This window comes from Lissotriton helveticus, chromosome 8 (genome assembly GCF_964261635.1).
Source record: "Lissotriton helveticus chromosome 8, aLisHel1.1, whole genome shotgun sequence".
Taxonomy (NCBI): domain Eukaryota; kingdom Metazoa; phylum Chordata; class Amphibia; order Caudata; family Salamandridae; genus Lissotriton; species Lissotriton helveticus.
The window spans coordinates 36235371-36242530 of record NC_136069.1 but is presented as its reverse complement, the minus strand read 5'-3'; the positions used below and the strand labels follow the sequence as shown (position 1 = coordinate 36242530).

At 41.4% G+C, this 7160-nt stretch overlaps 1 pseudogene; it reads right to left on the bottom strand.

Moving 5' to 3' along the window:
- Positions 1 to 4901: 4901 nt before the first annotated feature.
- Positions 4902 to 6831, bottom strand: LOC144773690 (uncharacterized; annotated as a pseudogene).
- Positions 6832 to 7160: the final 329 nt, after the last annotated feature.

Sequence of the window (7160 nt, the reverse complement as noted above, 5' to 3'; positions counted from 1 at the left end):
GGGTTGTGAAGACAAATCTTTGTGTATTATAGATGGAATAGCTTTTGGCTTGGCTGGCTGTGTTGTACCATTTGGAGGGCCTACTTTGGAGGTATCTAAAGTACAGTTAAGTTTTCCCTTCCCCTCTTTTGGGGTAGGTCTTGGGGTATTTTGTATAGCCTTCTGCTCGGGCTGTATGTTTACAACTTTTTCAGAAGGCACAGGCCGTGGTCGGGTATCTGTTAGAGGTGGTTGCACCTGTTTACTAGCCTCTTTAGGTTTCCCCTCCCCTGTGGTAAATGAGCCTAGTGTTTTCTGCCTAAATGCAGGGGTGTTTAATTTTGCTAGTTGTTTTTCAATATTCATAAGACTCTTTTCCACAGGTTGTAAGTGACGTTTTAAGAGCTCCCCCATGCTTTTCATGAGACGTTGATTTGTAGATAGACATGAGGTGCATATGTCATGTGTGCCCCCCACTGCTCCCAAACTGTTTAGGTTCTCCGGGAGGCCCAGGATATGAATAGCAGAGGTGTTGCTAGCGATTTTTGGGTGAGAGTGGGCTGGTCTGATACAAGTGTATAGGTATTTGTAGATGGTATAGATTTGTTTAAGTTGGGAGTGTTATTATGTTTATTCTTATTCCTATTCGCCCTCTTAGCTATCGCACCCTCCCTCCTGCCCACGAGATTCATCTCTGTTGTGTCATCGTGAGAGTGGGAGAGTTGTAAGTTAGGTGTTTTTTCAAGGTCCTCACTGAGGTGTGAGTCAAAAGACAGTTGGGTTGCGGATAGATCCACAGAGTTAGGAACAGTATGTATCACGGCGTTGGTAGGTTCTGCTGGAAGAAGCAAGGGAATAATCGGTCCCTGATGGATTGGAGTTTGGGCAGAAGCGAGAGGTCCCATAGAGGATCTTCTCGCCACTTCCAGTTCATGTGATACTCGGCGCTCCAGCATGTGTATACTCTGCTCTATCACTTCATTAGTCTTAGTGATGAACAGGTCTATCGGGCCTGTTAGCTGCGCAACCTTTAGCGCCTTTTTACTTCTAGTACCCTTATTCATGTTGGAGCGAACTATAAGGTGGTGGGCACGTAAAGACAGTCAGCAATATAGGCGGCAGTGTATATTTTTCTATGTGTCTAAGAAGTAATAACAAATAGAAATACCGTGGCCCAGTCCAGTCTTGCCCGGTCTTGAACGGGCTTAAACGGGCCCGACCTTGGCCCGGGCTTTGCCCCGGGCTCCGTCCCGCGCGCGTCCCGCGCCGCGGAGAAGATTGCGACTGTGAAGTACGAAAGGCTGAGGGCGTGGCTGCCGGGGGAAGAGGCACCAGCTGTGCAGAGTGAAGGATGCTGGTCCTCGCAGTCCCCCGGTAGGCTCCACGCGCTGTGTTCACCAAAAGTCCTCAACCTGGGCTGTTAAACACTGGGAGCGAGTGTGGAATCCGCCGACTGCGGAGCCGCTCACACCAGGTAAGACAGCCTCAGGGAGCGGGTGGAAAACAGGCAGCAAACACAATGCTCGTGTCGGCAAAAGTTGGTTTGTGAGCGGCACCCGCGGAGCGGGTGTCGCGAAGAGTAGAGGAAACAAGAACAGCCTCTGTATGCAGGCGGGAATCAGGGACAATCCTCGTGGCAAAGGAGAATTCCACAGTAAGCAGTACCCCTTGTTTTATTAATAAAGTCATACTTTCGTTTTTCTGAACTGTTGTGGAGTTATTTTGTGGTGTTGTCACTATTTTACTGTTTAATTGTTGCACATATATTTTACACATTGCCTCCTACGTTAAGCCTGACTGCCATGTGCCAAGCTACCAAGGGTGAGCACAGGATAATTTAGATTGTGTAGTGACTCCCCCTGACTAGGATTGTGGCTCCTGCTTTGACAGGGTGCATATTATGCCAACAAGAAACCCCCTTTCTAACACCCCTCCTCTGCTGGAACCCACATGGAGGTGTATTGCTGCCGAATGGCCGACCTTACAACCAGCATGAGCGACCGCTTCAGGTCTTTCTTGAGGCATACCATACTCTGCTAATCTCTGCGGTCATGCCAAGTACCCTCCTTGCCCTAAGCACTGGCACCGGTCACATTGGGACTAGGGATAGCGATGATCCAGGCCAACCTGTCTGTCCAGGGTAGCAGATTTATTGCTCTCCAGAATCAGCAGACGGCACACTATTTAGCATGCTGTTGTTTGGTGTTTTTGAACATGTTAGCTGTAGGATGGAGAGAGGTGGATTTTAGTATCTGGCTTCAGGAGCTTACTGCAGTGTGGTCACTTTGAGCAGCAGCTGTCTGGCACCCACCCCTGCACTAATTTAACTCCTTGTGCTATAGTTATAGTTAAATATGTTTGCCAATAACTAATCCACAAGAGCATACAGCAATGACAAATCATACAGTGCAAAGCTGCTGAGCTCAATTTGCTAGTTATTCATTTTGTTGATGGATGACTAACTTCGGATTTCCCTACTTGAAACTCATGCTCCCTTCCAACATACAAAACATATCACATTCTGTGCATCAACATACATACTGTTTTGTTTATTTGCAAGATTAGGACTTTTTGTTTAGAGTACATTTCAAAACAAAGTCATCATCACCATGAAATATTTGCCATATTACACAGCTTTCTTAAACAAATAAATACAATGAAGCAAAAGGAAAGTATTTGCACCTCATAATGGGCCGTCCACAGAGCCACCTTCCAGAGAGTAAAGCTCTCTAGTGTGATAGAGTTAGCAAGATCTCATTTGGGACTTACAAGTCAATGTCAACTGAGAGTAGACTGTATAACGTTAGCTTGGAAGTTCATGGTGTGAATGATGCATGCTTCCATATTTAGTTAAGTGTTTTTCAAGAAAGTGGAGAATGCTTAGAGAGTGGCAGCAATTATCCACAGCTTTCCATAGCATGTTCTTTTCTAAAGATAAGTTTCATTTACTTCCACCATCCCACGTCAGTTGGTTACAGTCCAATTTGTTGAAGTTGGGAAGCTAACACTGCTTCTCCCGGAGTTTATCAGAAGTAAAGGAAATGCATGTGTCTTGTGCCCAAGTATGCTCTACAGACAGAGTGCTATGAAAGTAAAAATTGCTGTTGAATAAGGGGAAAATGCAGTAACATAAAATTGTGTTAGCAATATTGCCCAATAAAGCAAAGAGAAGACAGTATTTATGCTAAAGTGTAATCTGTGTGCAAAATTCAAAAAAAGGTTCTAATCTGGATTGCTATTTACAGATATGACAAGGTTACCAACAGTAAGTGAAATCAAACATTTAAAAAAAGTAAAAAATGCATTCACAATTTTTTTTCTAATAACTATAAATAATAGAACACCATGAGGATGGCAAGATGAATGCCATGTGGATGCTGCATGACAAGTCTGGATTTCATTTACTATATTAGTGCATTGCAGGTATTGCAATCAAGGTTCTTATTCAATAGAAACTAACAGACCTCATAAAAAAGATTCTTAAAAGAAAGTCTATGACTTCAAACAAACGTTCTTGCGAGATGGTGTCATCTGGTCACCCTACACATCAAAATTACTAAAAACAAGTAAAACCAATATACATAAAAAAGATTGATGCATCCTATCCGCAACACATTGTACTCTTTTATTTACAAGCATACATAATTCCAAATGATATCATACGTTAATAGCAGAAAAAAACACATAGCAGGTAATCCTGTAATATGCTCTTATGCTGACCTCATGGGGTTCTGGAAACATTTCATGGGTCTCTATGAAATATGGGTTTTATCTGCAAATGGCTAGCCTCAAACCAGTCTACAGACTTTTATTATTGTGTTTTGATGATTTATTATTTCAATCATGAAAATGAATACCTGATCATTCTCATCTTAATAAATAAACGTGAAAAACAGCATGAACAATCTCACCCTTATACAGACTTCACTTACAATTGTAAGTAAACATTCCCATTTGAAAACAATACATTTTTTAAAACAAATGCCATAAAATAATCATGTAATATAAAAATACAAACTGGCTTATATTTATGACATGACCCTACATTCCCATCTAAAGCATCTGGTTATAATTTACAAACCACATGACCTTTGGCCTTCATCATCCCTGTGGTGAAAATATGCTGCCATAATACATGGCTACCTATTATTATCCTACAAAAAAAGAACGGATATACATTTAAATGTAACTGGACCTTAATGCTTATATAGATCTTTAGGGCATCCATCAACCCCATGTGCATGAATGGAATAAACAAATGTGCCCCATGGTCAACAAGGTCAAAGGTTATCAATATATTGCATAATTGGATCAAAAAGCAATCTCCCCATATAGCATGCACAAGGCAACTTCCACAGTGGGAGGGTAGTTTCAACATATTATTGTATTTTTTCCAAAGCTAGAAATTGCAATTATTGACTGCTACCTGAAAGTGGAAGGTTCTTCATAAAAGTTAAAACTTTAATACTGAAAAGTAAATGAAACACTCCCACATTTACCACAAACATGTTTTTGGGATGTTTTGCTGACAGTGACTTATAACTTCAAGAGAGACTGAAACACACCCTATTCTAAGCTTAAGTAGGAGTTTTCCAGTGTGTATATTTGCCGATGCACAGGTAGTTGCAAAAAAGCATGGAAGCCCTTCCCACATCCATTACAACAGAATGTTACTTTCGCTTTTATGTGTTCACTAACTGACCACTGGGCATGATGAATCACGAAAGCTGTTATATTTACTATATTTGAGGATTTTCAGGTGTCCTACAGTTTATGAATCACTGAAACATCCTACAGATTTTATGTTGATTTTCCTGTGTTTGAGTGCTGGTGGCATTTTAGATATGTTGCGATAGCAAAGCCTAGTCCAACTTCACTGCATTTATATAGTTTTTCTTCTGTATGTCTTCAAAGATGGATGGTTAGGACTGATGCTTGAATAAAGCTCTTTCCACACCCACAGCATGTGTTTTTTTCCGTTTATGTGTTAGCTGCTGAATCTTTAGACACATGGATTTACTAAAGCTCTTTGAACATTCACAGCATTTTCGTGTATTTTCTTCTTTATACCATTGGAGACAGATTGTTAGGCATGATGCTTGAGTAAAGCTTTTTCCACATTCTCTACATGTGTATGTTTTTCCCGTGTGTGTTAGATGGTGGGTCTTTAGGTATGTGGATTTACTAAAGCTCTTTCCACATTCACTGCAAGTGTATGGCCTTTCTCCCACGTCTTTGCAGATGGATCGTTAGGATTGATGCTCCAGTGAAGACATTTCCAAATTCATTCCATGCGTATGATTTCTCGTGTATGCATGCACTTACAGTTGATAAACGAGTAAAGCTCATTTCACATTTGCTGCATATTTATGGTTTTTCCCCTGTGTGCGTTAGCTGGTGGCTTTTTAGATGTGTAGGTCTAGTAAAACTCTTTCCACATTCACTGCAAGTGTAAGGTTTTTCACCGTTGTGCATTCGCTGGTGGTTCTTTATAGTTGATGAGCTAGTAAAGCTCTTTCCACATTCAATGCAAGTGTAAGGTTTTTCCCCTGTGTGCAGTCGCTGGTGGATTTTCAGAGCGGATGCTTCAGTAAAGCTCTTTCCACATTCACTGCATCTGTGAGGTTTTTCCCCGGTGTGCGTTAGATGGTGGCATTTTAGATTTCTGGATGTACTAAAGCTCTTTCCACATTCACTGCAAGTGTATGGTTTTACTCCTGTATGACATCGCAGGTGGATGGTTAGGTATGATGCTTCAATAAAGCTCTTTCCACATTCACTGCATGTGTAAGGTTTTTCCCCTGTATGCCGTCGCACATGGATTGCAAGGTGTGATGCTTCAGTAAACCTCTTACCACATTCAATGCATGTATATGGTTTTTCCCCCGTGTGTGTCAAATGGTGGATTCTTAGATGTGCGGGTTTACTAAACCTTTTTCCACATTCACTACAAGTGTATGGTTTTTCTCCTGTATGCTTTCGCAGATGGACGGTTAGGTGTGATGACTGAACAAAGCCCTTTCCACATTCACTGCATGTGTACGGTTTTTCCCCAGTGTGTGTTCGCTGATGGAGCTTTAGAAAAGTAGATCTACTAAAGCTCTTTCCACATTCACTGCAACTGAAAGGTTTTTCCCCTGTGTGCATACGTTGGTGGCTCTTTAGATTTGATGAACGAGTAAAGCTTTTTCCACATTCACTGCAAGTGCATAGTTTTTCTCCTGTATGCCGTCGCAGATGGATGGTTAGGTATGAGGCATGGGTAAAGCTCTTTCCACATTCACTGCATGCATATGGTTTTTCCCCTGTGTGTGTTAGCTCGTGGCTCTTTAGATGCGTAGATCTAATAAAGCTCTTTCCACATTCACTGCAAGTGTAAGGTTTTTCCCCTGTGTGCGTTCGCTGGTGGAGCTTTACAGCTGATGAACGAGAAAAACTCTTTCCACATTCACTGCATGTATATGGTTTTTCCACTGTATGTGTCTGTTGGTGGCTCTTTAAATGTGAAGATTTACTAAAGCTCTTTCCACATTCTTGGCAAGTGTATGGTTTTTCTCCTGTGTGCCATCGCAGATGGAGGGTTAATTCTGATGCTCGCGTGAAGCCCTTACTGCATTCACTGCATGTGTATGGTTTTTCCCTTGTGTGTGTTCGCTGATGGATCTTAAGTTTTGATAAATCAGTTAAGTGTTTGCTACATTCACTGCAAGGATATGTTTTTTTCCTGGTGTGAGTTCGCTGAAGGATCTTTAGTTTTTTTGAGAAAGTAAAGCGCTTGCTATTTTCACTGCAGGAGTATGATTTTCCTAATGTGCAGGTTCGCAGAGGGTTCTTTCGGTTTGTTCTTTCCATTTTCTCTGTATGAGTCTGTGTTTTCTGCTGTTTGTGTTTGATATTTGCCCCTCAGCGCAGATGACTCATAAAAAATTATCGTACATTCATTACAGCTAAATAAGCTTTCTCTTGAGTTGTTACTGGTGGCAGCGTAGGGATGAGTTGTTAAAATCTTCTTGTAAACAGTGCCTTTATATTCTTTTTTTGTTTGTTAATTAATTCTTAGTTGTAATGGCTGATGAACACTTGCCACATTCAATCTGTACTCATGGGTTTTCACTTGTGCATGTCAAGTGATGCTACTTTGGTACTGAGGAGAAGCCAAAGCTGATGTTACGTTGTGAGTT